This window comes from Ovis canadensis, chromosome X (genome assembly GCF_042477335.2).
Source record: "Ovis canadensis isolate MfBH-ARS-UI-01 breed Bighorn chromosome X, ARS-UI_OviCan_v2, whole genome shotgun sequence".
Classification (NCBI taxonomy): domain Eukaryota; kingdom Metazoa; phylum Chordata; class Mammalia; order Artiodactyla; family Bovidae; genus Ovis; species Ovis canadensis.
In genome coordinates, this window is record NC_091727.1 from 41,863,478 (window position 1) to 41,878,280 (window position 14,803).

Here is a 14,803-nt window from a genome sequence, read left to right on the forward strand (position 1 = left end):
CAAGGATATTTCATTTCTTCCTTTTTTTTTTTTTTTGCACACTAATAAATAAACTACTGCAACAACAACAGAAAAAGCAAGCGGAATCCAAATATCCTCTCGGTTGCCATTTGGTTATATAAGAAGGACGAATTAAGGCGAGCTGGCGGTAAAGAGTCGCTCCAAATCCAAGCCCCTGCACCGGCCTTAAATCAAAAGGGAAAAAGTGGGGCAGAGTTCTGCCAGCAGCAAACATGATCTGCTTCTGGGGAGAGGACTGTCACAGGTCACAGAACTCGGCCCAGCTAAAAGTCCGCAGCCCCTGCACACCTCCGGGAACCCTTGTTCGTTGTTGTTGTGCAGGGATGGGCTCCAGGCAGCTTCCTTTGTAAGGTGCCCCCCACCCCCAGCCCGCGGGTCGAGCTGCCGGGGCAGGGAGCAAACACCCGCCCCAAGGTACTGGACCACCGGCGTCCCTTTGCCCAGGAATTTAGGATTGGGATGGAGAAAAAGAAAACAGTGTTTATGAAGAGCCAGAAAGCGTTCTGTGTAAGTAGGGGGTTGTGGGAGGCTGTGAGCCTGAGGAGGGGAGCTGTGTGAAAGAACAAAAGGCTGAGGCGGGGCGAGAGAAAGAGAGAATATGAAGACGTGCTGGCGTAGAGAGGGACAGGCCACAGGAATTCTGCTTGAACTCCCTGCTGCCTTCCGAGCCCCAACTGCTGCCTTCGCTCATTTTCCAGAACAAAAATCTCTTTTCTGTTTCACCAGACACCTATGACCTATAACCTTCGGAGGTTCAGGAAGCTTGAAACTTCCGGTACTTATACTCAGAATTCTAAATAATATGCTCTCAAATTGAAGTTTTCTTTCTCATTTTACTTAAAAAAAATTTTTTTTAGAGCAGTTTTAGGTTCTCAGCAAAAGTGAGAGGAAGGTGCAGCGATTTTTCCGTAACTCCTGCTCTCCCCCAGCACACACAGCCTCCTCCATTATCAACATCTCCCCTAGAGTGGTATGTTTGTTCCAGCCGATGAGCCTACCCTGACACCATCGTCACCCGCAGTCCAGAGTTTACATTATGGCTCACTCTTGGTGGTGTGTAGGTTCGGATAAACGTATAATAACCTGTATCCACCATTTTAGGGTTTTAGTGTGTGCTCAGCCATGTCCGACTCTTTGCGACCCCATGCACTGTAGCCGGCCAGGCTCCTTTGTCCGCGGCATTTCCCAAGCAAGAACACTGAAGTGGGTTGCCATTCCTACTCCAAGGCATCAAACCCGAGTCTCCTGTGTCTCCTGCATTGGCAGGCGAGTTCTTTACCGCTTGAGCCATCGGGAAAGCCCTAAAGGACAGTGCCACTGCCCTAAAAATCCTCCGTGCTCCTCCTGCTCATCCCTCCCCCACCTCCAGCAACTGCTAATCCTCTCACTGTGTCCATAGCGTTGTGTTTTCCAGAATATCATATAGTTGGAATTGTGCAGTACATATGGCTTTTTGGATTGGTTTCTCTCACTTAGTAATTCATCCCACTTTTGTGGTAAAAATTTGCTGCTTACATTTTCCTAACCCTTCTCTCCTTTAGTACACAGTCCATAATACCTTCCGGTTGAGGGAAGAAAGCTTATGTCAGGCTTACAAATAAATTGGAAACAAATGTTTTTTCTTTGGGAAAAGAAAACTCGTACTTCCTGCATACTGGAAACTAGAAATCCCAGTGTTTCCAGTTTCAGCCACAGTCCAAACTTTTTCCTTTTTTTAACAAAATTTTTATTGGACTATAATTTATTTATAACATTGTATTAGTTTCACGTATTCAGCAAAGTGAATCAGTTATACATATATACATATATCCACTCTTTTTAGGTTCTTTTCCCATGTAGGTCATTAGAGTATTGGGGAGAGTTTCCTGTGCTATACAGTAGGTCCTTCCACACACACTTTTGTGTGTGTCTGTGGGGGGGGGTGTGTGCATGCTCAGTCGCTCAGTTGTGTCTGATTCTTTGCGACCCCATGGACTGTAGTCCTCCATGTTCCTCTGCCCAGGGAATTTTCCAGGCAAGACTACTGGAGTGGGTTGCCATTCTCTTCTCCAGGGGATCTTCCCAGCCCAGGGACTGAACTCGAGTCTCCTGCATCAGCAGGCAGATTCTTTACCACTGAGCCACCAGGGGTGCCCATTTTATATATAGTACTGTGTATATGTCAAAGTCCAACCTTTCTAAAGCATTCTCTGACTTCATCTTCCGGAGCAGGGATTTTAAAACCCAAGGATACATGCTCAGAATCATGGCCGCTTCACCCAAGAATGGGCATGACCTGAGGCCTGGCATCCATGGAGCTATCCTAAGGGCTGCCTCTCCTCACCTGGGCAGGATGGTCCCACCTGCAATATACAGAGGCTGGCCATGCTCTGCCTGGAGGCAAAACCACAGGGGCCTGTTTTAGGAGGACTGGCAAAGACTCATCCCCTCCTTACTTCTCTGGAAGTCATGATGGTGGTGCTGTGGCAGTTTCCCTCACCTCCTCCTCCTCACACAGTCTCTGCAGCCTTCTCCCATCAGCCAGAATCATAACAACAGCAATCAACATTTACCAACTGCTAATTACATGCTAGGCACCTGGCTGAGCCCCTTTTATGTATGTATTTAATCCTCATGACCCGATGAAGCAGGTAACAGTAGTGTCCCCCATTTTTACAACTGAGGAAGCTGAGGCACCGAAAGATTAAGTCACGTGCTCAAAGTCACACAGCCTTGAAGTAGCCTAACCAAGAGTTAAGTCAAGACAGCCTAGTTTCAGAGTTCAGCTGCGAACCACTACACTGTGATGGGAAAGATAATAGTTATAAATTGCTGTGTAACGAATTACTCTCAAACGTGGTGCGTTAAAACAATGGACAGTTATTATCAGTGTCTTCTGAGGGTCAGGAATCTGGATGCTCAGGGGAGCTTATGGGGAAGGCTACCGTCAAGCTGGCAGCCGGGGCTGTAGTCTCCCAAGACTTGACTGGGCCTACAGGATCTGCTTCTGACCTCATTCACGTGGCTGTTGGCAGGAGGCCTCAGTGCCTTGCCACGTGGGCCTCTCTATGGGGCTGCTCCGGACAAGCGTTCCCGCAGCCCGAGGGATGAGGGGAAGAGAGAGATTGAGAGATGAGCCACCCTGCCTTTTATGACCTACTCTCCTGGTCACCCATCATCATCTCTGCCTTATTCTATTCATTAAGTCCAACCCACACTCAACAGGAGGGCTTACACAAAGGCATGAACACCAGAAAGCACCAGGAAGCAGAGATCACTGGAGGCCATCTTGGAGGCTGCTACCACTGGTGTGAAGAGGAGCTAAACAGAAGGACCATGCCCACAGAAAAACCTAAAACCTGCTCTAGAGGTGATGGCAAAGAGCTAGCATGCAGAAATTAGAAGTAAAGGATTATACGCACACATGGTACCATGGATGCTTCTGAAAAACTTAGTGAAAAAATGAACAGGATGAATTATAGAACACAATACCATTAATGTAATTTCAAAATGTATGCATACAGGTGCCATTCATCTCAATTGCAAAAACAGGAACCCTAACTGATGCTGTTAGAAGTCTGGACAAATTGCCCTTGGAGAGGAGCTTCTGGAACACTCATCATGTTGTCTTTTTTGGGCTGGGAGCTAGTTACACAGCTGTACTCATTTATGGAAATTCATCCAGCTGTGCACTTACGATGTGTGCGTTTTCCATATGTCTGTTACATGGCTATACAATTTACATTAAAACCAAAAATACATTCATGGAAAACATCAGTACCCATTTTGTGAGAGCCTATATAAAGGAAAAGATAGACATTAAAATGATTGTCTGTGGGGGGATGGAAGCGGGGAATGGAGATCAAAAGAAAATACACACACACACAGACACACACAGGACAGGTCTGCGATCGTTGTTGATATACCACAGAGGAATGTTATTAATTTGACCCTCTGCACCTGAGGTTAAAAAAGATAACAATAAAGCTGTGTTTGTGATCTCACATTCAGGTGGGCCACAGGAGAACTTTTTTTTTTTTTTAATGGTGCTTATAAGTCTGTCTCTATCTACCCAGTTACCTAAGGTCCCTCACCCATCAGTGCTCCCAAATCAAAAAGAGTTGATCCCAGAGGCTCTGCCAGCCTCTGCAGAAGCTGCTCAGGTCAACACCCACCCCAGCTGAGTTACTTAGTGGGGAGGAAAGATGCACTCTAATCAAATCCCCGGAAAGACTTACAAGAGTTTAGCAAGTTCTCACACTCAAGCTGCATGCCATTACCCTGGAGAGCTCATTAAAGCGCAGAGTGCTGGGCCCCTCCCTCGGAGTTTCTGAATTTGCATTTCTAACAAGTTCCCAGGTCCTGCTGCTGCCGGTGGGCCCAGAAGCTCACCTTGAAAATCACTGGTGCTACCTACAGAGGAGGAGGAGGAGAAGTATGGTTACTGCCATTTCTGATTAGCAAGTTTTCCACCCCCAGGGTGATCCCAGGTTCTAGAACAATCCTCAGCCCTGGCTGCTGTCTAACCAGGTGGTGTGGCCTGAGAAGCAGAGCTAATGCCAGAGACAATAGAGGAAGCTTTGTGAAGGGGAGGTCTCTGGGCTTGGAGACATCAACACTCACCTTTTGCAGCCAGCCCCACCCTCCATCCTGCGTAAGAGGTAATGGTCTGAGGTTTCTGCTGAGAAATCTGAGCCAGAGCCGTGTTCACTAGAGTGGTAGTTTCAGGGAAAGCATCGGTATAAAACCAAGCAGAACCCTGTAGGGTCCTCCCGGGTACAGAAGCCCCTCCATATTTCCCATTCCTTGTTTGTAGAGAAAAAGCTTTAATCTCCTAGGCCTTCCGTGAGTTCCAAAGAGCAGGCTCAATCACTTACTAATTAGGGAAGTGAGGGAACTCAGAAACAAAGGGAAAGCAGTTAAGCAAGAAAAGTAATGATAGCTTAAACAACGGTGAGCAATGAAACGGAGTCCTGGTTTCTCCTCTCAAAATAAACCTAACAATCTGACACAGACCTTTTAGTTGTTCTTTAGAAACTAAGACCCCCACCCAGGTAGAGGATGGCGACCACACGCCAACCATAAGCCGGTAGACCCCAGACTGGTTGGAACCAGAAGGTTGATGATTAAATTTCCTGACACAGTATGGAGGTTCCTTAAAAAACTAAAAATAGAGCTACCATATGATCGAGCAATCTCACTCCTGGGCATATATCTGGAAAAGATGAAAACTCGAACTCGAAAAGGTGCGTGCACCCCCATGTTCATAGCAGCACGATTTACAATAGCCAAGACATGGAAGCAAACTAAATGTCCATCAACAGATGAATGGATGAAGATGTGGTCCGTATATACAATTGAATACTGCTCAGCCATAAAAAAGAATGACATAATGCCAGTTGCAGCAACATGTATGGACCTAGAGATTGTCATACTGAGTGAAGTAAGTTAGAAAAATACAAATATATGGTATCACTTATATGTGAAATCTAAAAACAGGGTACAAAAGAACTTATATACAAAACAAATAGAGTTACAGATGTTGAAAATAAATTTATGGTTACCTGGGGGAGGGATAAATTGGAAGATTGGGATTGACATATTCATACTATATGTGAAATAGATAACTAACGAGGACCTGTATGCTTGTTATTGAACACTACTCAATACTCTGAATTTCATGGGGAAATAATCTAGAAAAGAATGGATATATGCATAACAGATTCAGTTTGCTGTACACCTGAAACTAACACAACATTGTAAATCAATTATATCCAATAAATTTATTTTTAAAGTGTCCTGAAACACCACCTGTTACTTCACCACCAACCAATTAGAAGGACGTTCACAAGCTACAACTCTCACCCCAAATGTTCCTTTAAGCACCCTTCCCTGAAAGCCATGGGGGAGCGTGAGTTCGTTAAGCATTAGCTGCCAGTGCCCCTTCCTGCCCATTGGGATGAATGCTTCTCCCTCCTGTTACTTACTCCCTTGTCAGCCCGAAGGACCTCTTCCATCAACTCAGGTTTTCTCCCAAGACTGGAAAGAGGACTTGCCTTGAACAGCTCAGTTTTGTTTTGTTTTGCTTCATTTTGTTTTGATTGAAGCATAGTTGTGTTAGTTTCTGGTATATAGCAAAGTGATTCAGTTATACATATACGTATTCTTTTTCATATTCTTTTCCATCATGGTTTATCACAGGATATTGAATATAGTTCCCTGTATTATGCAGTAGGACCTTCTTGTGTATTTTATGTATAGCAGTGTATATATGTTAATCCCAGTCTCCTAATTTATCCCTCCCTGTACCTTTCCCCATAAGTTTGTCTAACCATAAGTTTGTTTTCTATGTCTATGAGTCTGTTTCTGTTTTGTAAATAAGTTCATTTGTAGCATTTTCGATTCCACATGTATTATATGATATTTGTCTTTGTCTGACTTAGTTCACTTAGTTAACCTCTAGGTCCATCCATGTTGTTGTAAATAGAATTATTTCAGTATTTTGATGGCTGAGTAATATTCCACTGTATACACATACACCACATCTTATTTATCCATTCATCAGTCAATGAACATTTAGTCTACTTCCATGTCTTGGCTGTTGTAAACAGCGTGAGCAGCTCAGTTTTGACCCTTCAGAGGCCCTAAGGCAAGGAGCTACGCAGGCCTGGCTGGCATGCCCAAGAGCATATAAAAGACTAGTTCAGTACTTCATCCTGCTGAGAGTGATCAGTTGGGACAAACTTGAGAATGCTAAGGAACTTAAACTTTATTTTGTAGGCATCAGAGGCTACTAGAGTTTTTTCAAGAAGGAAAGTGTCATGACCAGTTGTGTCTTTTAGAAAATAATTCTGGAGGCAGTGAGAAGATGGGACTAGAATGGGAAGATTCAAAACCAAGGACACTACTTGGGAGGTGCCTGCCAGGTTCTTAAAGAGAAACAGTGAGGCAGTCCAGATGAAACCTTAAGGGAACTTGGTTATAAAACTGATAGAATGTGATGTTGGAAGTGGGAGATAGAGAGGGAAACATGAGTCTGCCGTTTCTACGTTTAGTGGCTGGATAATGATTCCTAGCATTAATTGAGTACATATTATACATCTGACATTATTCTAAGTGCTTTACATGCACTAATTCATTTAATCCTCCTGTACTAGGTATGAGTATTACCACCATTCCCATTTTACAGGTAAGAAAACTGAGGCTCCAAGAAGTTAACTTGCTTAAGGACACATGACTGGTAAGTGGAGGAGCTGGAATGTAAATTGAGGCAGTTTAGCTTCAGACACTGTGCTCTTAATCATTATGCTCTGCCATGGCACTTGACAGTCCTAGGGAAGTCATTTGTGATGTCTGCCAATCCTCACCATCTTCTGAGTGAGACTGTTCCAGCCACGGCACCCCTGGAAGGTGTTTTTCAATGAAACACCTGACTCCACCCACTTTCAAAGGCCGATCAGATGAGCGTGAGCACTTAACCTGAGACAAGTAAATCCACAAGCCCAGACAAGATTTCCTCTCACTTGGTGCTTAAAACTAGGACATGCTGAAGAACTCATCGGATAATAGTGGGAGCAGAAGCTAAAAGGTCACGATGTGGGTAGGCCCTGAGTCAGCAGAGGTTATGAGGGAACAGAAAGGATGAATGAGTAAGCAGAGAATGTGATCATCAGGGAGAGAAGACAGCAGATTGCCCAAGAGCCAGGGAGATGTGATGAGAGGGTGGCCTGGAAGAGTCTCAGGTTTCTGCTGCCCTGGCGCCTTTCTGCCTTTGGTGGCCTGAAGAGGTCCTGTGGCCTGTATCCCTGATTTCCACACATGGGACCTACAGTTGACCTCCCTGAGGAAAAACTGGTTTCTATAATCTGAAAAGTCCTAATTAAACTGGAGATACTGTCAACAGAGAGGGACGACCGAGGAGGAGGAGCTGAAAAGGAGATGTCCATAGAGGAGGCCTTTGAAAAGTTCCAACATACACCTTGGAATCTAGAAGGCCACCTGCATGCATAGGGATGTGCACGTGCCTAGGAGAGACCTGAGAAAGTCCTCATCTCTCAGTTCTGACTGAGCTTGAGGCTCTGTGCCAATAGGAAGTGAAGGCTATGGCAGAGCTGTCAACTGCCTGACTGAGCACCGAACAACATCTACACTGAGCCCTGCAGCAGTGACTGAGAGGCTTGTTGGTTCCAGACACTTAAGGACATCTCTGGCCCTTCACTAGCTGACCACTAAGCTGATGAGCAGACTTCAGCGGCCACTCATAAAAAAGAATACATTTTACAGAATTAGTTTAGAAACGAACAATAAGAATTAACAGCAGCAACAATAACTTACATTGGAATGGGGGAGACTATGATTTCCACAGTTGTCATATTATTTATCTAAAGTGTCCAATTTTCAATAAATTTCTGAAAATAGAACTCAGAACTCAGAGGGATCATAGTTACAGCTATCTGTAAATATACTAAAAAGCATTGAATTGTACATTTTAAATGGGTGAGGGAATTCTCTAGTGGCCCAGTGCTTAGGATTCCACGCTTCCACTGCCAGGGGCCTGGGTTCAATCCCTGGTTGGGGAACTAAGATCCCGAAAACTGTGTGATGCAGCCAAAAAAAAAAAAAGAAAAAGTTAAAAAATAAAAATGAGGGCTTCTCTGGTGGCTCAGTGGTAAAGAATCTGCCTGCCAATATAGGAGACACAGGTTCGATCCCTGCTGCAGCAAGATCCCACATGCCTCGGAGCAACTAAGACCGTGTGTCGCCACTATGGAGCCTGTGCTCCAGAGCCCAGGAGCTGCAAGTACTGAGCCCATGTGCCACACCTAGTGAAGCCCACGTGGCCTAGAGCCTTTGCTCCACAATGAGAGAAGTCACCACAATGAGAAGCCCACACACCACAACTAGAGAGTGGCCCCTGCTCTCTGCGTCTAGAGAGAAGCCCATGCAGCAATGAAGATTCAGCACAGCCAGAAATAAATATAATTATAAAATTTTTTTAAAAAATTGGTGACTGGTATGTATGTAAATTATATCATAATGAAGCTGTTTAAAAAGAAGATGCTTCACCACTTCATGCTTTATACACTGAGCTTTCTGATTAAAAAAAAGTCCTCATTTGGAAAAATTTTTATCAAGATTAAATAATTATTTAAAAGCAAATATTGATATTGATAGTCACTAAAATTTACTGCAATTTGTTGTCAGTGGTTGGCTTAATAAAATTATTTCTAAGGTCAAAACTAAATTCTCTCCTCAAATATAATGTAGACCTATGATTGTGCTGTACATGGAATTCTCAGTAGACTCTCTGGATAAAAAGAAATTAGAGGCAATTATGATAAAATGCTAACATCTAACAAAGCTAGGTGCTGGGTTGATGGTATTCATTATATTAATCTCTCTTAATGTTTCAAATGCTGGAAATATTTCATGATAAAAATCTAAAAGAAAGCAGAGTGCTATCACACAATGGTTAGAATGGCTAAAATTAAAGACTGACAATACCAAGTGCTGACCAAGATGTAGAGGAACTGGAATTCTCATACACTGCTGGTGGGAATGTCAAATGCTACAGAAACTCTGGAAAATGTTTGATACTTCCTAATCAACATAAGGGGGCCTCCCTGGCGGCTCAGTGGTAAAGAATCCACCTTCAATACAGGAGACACACGTTCTATCCTGGGTGGGGAAGATCCCCTAGAGAAAGAAATGGCAACCCACTCCAGTAATCTTGCCTGGGAAATCCCATGGACAGAGGAGCCTGGCTGACTATAGTCCACGGGGTCTCAAAAGAGTCGGACACAACTTAGCTACTAACCACAACAACTATCAACATAAACATAAAATTACCATATGACTCAGCCATTTTACTCTTAGATATTTACCCAAAGTAAATGAAAACAGGGAGGTCCCTGGTGGTCCAGTGGTTAAGGTCCCAAGCTCCCAAGCTCCCAATGCAGGGGGCCTGGGTTCCACCCCTGGTCAGGGAGCTAGATCCCACATTTCACATGCTGCAACTAAAAAAGAAAAATGAAGATTTGGATACAAGATCATGGCAGCTCTATTCATAATATCTTTTAAAAGATTGGAGCTAGCACAAATATCCTTCAACAGGTAAATGGATAAACAAATTATGGTACTTCTGTGCAACAGAATACTACTCATCAATTAAAAGGAATTAACTACTGACATGCAACAACATGGATGACTCTCAAAAAATATGCTGAGCAAACAGAGCAAGGTGCAAAAGGGTACATACTGTATGATTCCGCTTATGTGGAAGTTTAGAAACACAAATCTAATCTAGAATGACAGAAAAGAGGACCAGTAGTTGCCTGAGAAGGGACACAATAGAACTTTTTAGGGTAATAAAATCTTTTATACCTTGATTGTGATAGTAGTTACACATGTGTATACATTTGTAAACTCATCAAAATATACACTTAAAATTGGTTCTTTGATTATATGTAAAGGATACTTTAATAAAACTCTTTTAAAAAAGAATTCAAAACACACAGGAGGTGCCCTGGGCCTAGACAATGGCTTGCAGTGGTTTGGGGGCTGGAAGGAGAGGTGAGAGAGATGTGGTATGGCCTGGGACAGAGGCTGTGCTAAAAGCCACAATTGGGTTTTATTTTTTCAAGGACAAGGGAAATATGAATCACATGAACAGCCTGTGAAGATGAAATCTGGTTTAAGAGAGAATACATCAGTTCAGTTCAGTCGCTCAGTCGTGTCCGACTCTTTGCGACCCCATGAACTGCAGCACGCCAGGCCTCCCTGTCCATCACCAACTCCTGGAGTTCACTCAGACTCACATCCATCGAGTCAGTGATGCCATCCAGCCATCTCATCCTCTGTCGTCCCCTTCTCCTCCTGCCCCCAATCCCTCCCAGCATCAGAGTCTTTTCCAATGAGTCAGCTCTTCACATGAGGTGGCTAAAGTACTGAGAGAATACATAAGAGTAGGGAAATCATGAAAGGTCTCAGACATGGATGAGAAGGATGGGTTCAAGGGCACAAGTGCTCTGTCAGCCGCATGAGGGGGAACGGCCATTCAGCCAGTCTCTGAATTAGGAGGGACCTAATAGGCAAATAGAGGCTTTTGAACTGTGGTGTTGGAGAAGACTCTTAAGAGTCCCTTGGACCGCAAGGAGATCAAACCAGTCGATTCTAAAGGAAATCAGTCCTGAATATTCATTGGAAAGACTGATGCTGAAGCTGAAGCTCCAGTACTTTGGCCACCTGGTATGAAGAGCTGACTCACTGGGAAAGACCCTGATGCTGGGAAGGATTGAAGGCAGGAGGAGAAGGGGATGACAGATGATGAGATGGTTGGATGGCATCACCAACTCGATGGACATGAGTTTGAGCAAGCTTTGGGAGTTGGTGATGGACAGGGAAGCCTGGCGTGCTGCAATCCGTGGGGTCGCAAAGAGTCAGACACGACTGAGAGACTGAACTGACTGAACTGAATAGGCAAATAAGGAGAGAGGAGTTGAGGGTTTAGCGGCCCTCGGTGGAGAAGGAAGGACCAGTTATCCCTCTGGACTGTGCTGGGGGAGCATGGGGTTGAGGGAGAAGCACAAAGCTTGGAATTTCTGTTAAGAGGAGCTGGGAGCCACTTGGTTCAAGTCCAAGGATTGTCAGACATAAAGCTGGAGCTCATTAATCAGCAACGAAGCCAGGCAGTGTGTTTATGAATTTCACCCTAGCAACCTGGGAGCAGAGCGGAGGAACAAACATTTCAAGTGCCAGTTCTCTCCCAGCCCCCTGGATCGTGCCAGCTTCTCCCACAGGGCAGGCTGGCCACAGAGAATGTCTGTATGAGCCTGTCTCTGCTGGGTGGAGAGGCTGCTGTGCAGCCCCCGAGGCCTAGCCTAGGCTCTCTAGCAAGATGCCCAGGTCTCAGGGCCTCTGCTTGTGGGTCTCTCAGCTCCTAGATACTTAACCACCTCACACCCCTGGCCAGGGCCCAGGTTGGGGGTATGCATTTGCTCTGCTGACAAGTCCCTTTTGCTCAAGCAGGACTTCCTGGGGGTCATCACAACTTCCTGGGGGTCAGCTTCCTCCAGAGCCCTAACCTTTTGTCTGTCTGCCTCTTTCCCAGTCATTCACAGGGATTTAAGCAAAAGCGGACCCCTCCCTCTTCCAAAAAAGGAAAACCCTCTCCTGAGATGACTTTCAGCCAGAGTCCCATGACATGCTCTTTTCATGGTCATCCATCATATTACATCCTCCTCTGTTAGAGCTTTTCATCTTTAATTATCTGGTGATTGAAAATTACATGCTCCTTGGAAGACATTCAAACAATGTGAAAATATATTGTGTTAGCCAAAAAGTTCATTTGGGTTTTTCTATAAGATGGCACAACAAAACCCAAATGAACTTTGTGGCCAACCCAATATAATATAGAATATTCTCTGTGCTTCCACCTTCCAGACGGCTTCCCAAGTGGCGCAGTGGTAAAGAATTCACTACATAGGAGATGCAGGAGATGCGTGTTCAATCCCTGGGTCAGGAAGATCCTCTGGCAGAGGAAATGGCAACCCATTCAAGTATTCTTGCTTGGAGAATTCTATGGACAGAGGAGCCTGGTGAATTACAGTCCATGGGATTGCAGAGTCAGACATGACTGACTAACTGAAAACACATGCCACCCTCCAGAAATAACAGCTGCTCACCTTGGTTTATATTCCTCGGGAGATAGATATATATTCTCATATATAAGAATGTATGTATTTTGTTTTTATTTAATTTTTATGGTGCTAAAATATATGTTACATTTAAAAAATGTATAAGTATGAAATAGCAGGAGGAGAAGGGGACAACAGAGGATGAGATGGTTGGATGGCATCACCGACTCGATGGAGATGAGTTTGAGTAAACTCTGGGAGTTGGTGATGGACAGGGAGGCCTGGCGTGCTGCAGTCCATGGGGTCGCAAAGAGTCAGACATGACTGAGTGACTGAACTGAGCTGATGGAATATTAAAAGTTGAGAGGCATTAAGTACATTCACATTGTCGTGCAACCATCATCACCATCCATTTCCAGAACTTTTTCATCTTCCCAAACTGAAACTTTATACCATTTAAAACATTAACTCCCCACTTCCTCCTTCCCCTAGCCCCTAGCAACCACCATTCTAATTTCTGTCTTTTAAGTCTGGCTACTCTAGATACCTCATATAATTGGAATCATACAATATTTGTCCTTTTGTGCCTGGCTTATTTCACTTAGGACGTCTTAAAATTTCATGCATGTTGTATGAATGTCCTTCCTTTTTAAGGCTGAATGATATTCTTTTTCAGAATTTTTATTTCTTTATTTGCCTGCACCAGATCTTAGTTGTGACACATGGGTTCTTTAGTTGCAGCATGTGGGACCTAGTTCCCTGACCAGGGATGTAACCCAGGCCCCCTGCATTGGGAGCAGGATGTCTCAGCCACTGGACCATCAGGGAAGTTCCAAGCTAAATGATACTCTATTGTATGACTATATCACATTTTTTTAATCCAATTATCCATTGATGGTATTTGGGTTGTTTCCACAAGAATGTATTCTTATATATAAATATATTCTTACATGAAAGAATATCGTTAAAACCATTGATTCTCTCTCTCATCCCAACCTAGTTTTTATACAGAAGCTGTGCCCGCTCTCCTTCTATATCCTAATCTTTTACCAGGTTCTTTGCCTGAAACTATCTCTGTGTTCCCCATGCCTAGCTAGTCCCTACTTGGTTTTCCCAACTAGCCCAACTCTCCCCATGTCCAATGGCACCTGCTGTTCTTCTCCACAGCAGCACTTTTACAGATTAGCACATAATATACCTCTTGTTTGTGTTATTATGACTTCCCAACTTTTTCATCAGCAGTGTATAAGATGCTAAAACACATGGCCAAGTGGAGTTATTGCAGGAATGCAAGGATGGTTCAGCATTAGCAAATCTATTATGGAATGTGGTGTTGAAAGAACTCTTGGGGTGGGCATCAGAAGACAGAATTAAGTGCTATCTGTGTTCTGCCATTGATTAGCTGTATAACCTTTTCTATCCCTCCCTCCCACTTCCAAAGGGGTTCTTAGGAAGGGCTCTTCACTGAGGAGGGGAGCACAGCTTTGAGAAGCAGCCTATTCCTCTCCCTGTTCTATTTTCTTTACCTGCAAAATGAAGAAATATTCTAATTCCATGATTTTATAAGCTTTGTAAAAGAAACATAATAGAGTCAAGCAAAACAGGAAGGGAAAAACTGCTGTGTAGCTGGGTCCTAGCCAATTGTGTCCATGGTGCTGGTGGGCTCCTCAGAAGAGATCAGACCCACAGTGCCACACTGTGGACTGTTGGGACATGCATAAAAGGCTTAGACACAGCTAGGGTAGACTGACTACAAAAAGAAATAAATCTGTCCTAAATACAGTGGTGGATGATGGAAGTACTTGAAGTAGTTTTGATAATAAAAGTGAATCTGGTCAAGCCTCTAGATCGGCACTGTCCACTAGAGTAGTCAATAGCCACATGTGGCTACCTATATTTTAATTGGGCTAAAGAATTGATGCTTTCAAATTGCGGTGCTGAAGAAGACTCTTGAGAGTCCCTTGGATAGCAAGGAGATCAAGCCAGTCAATCCTAAGGAAATCAACCCTGAAGGGAAGGACTGTTACTGAAGCTGAAGCTCCAATATTTTGGTCACCTGATGCCAAGAGCTGACTCACTGGAAAAGACCCTGATGCTGAAAAAGATTGAAGGCAAAAGGAGAAAGGGGAGGCAGAGGATAAGTTGGTTAGATAGCATCACTGACTCAA

The 14,803-nt window shown here is 44.1% G+C and overlaps 1 long non-coding RNA gene across 1 annotated transcript; it reads left to right on the plus strand.

The window, feature by feature from the left end:
- On the plus strand, window positions 1-14,402 carry LOC138929900 (uncharacterized). Its single transcript, XR_011446070.1, has 2 exons — window positions 1-528; window positions 12,442-14,402. It is a non-coding gene; the product is annotated as an uncharacterized lncRNA (long non-coding RNA).
- The last annotated feature ends 401 nt before the right edge of the window (window positions 14,403-14,803 follow it).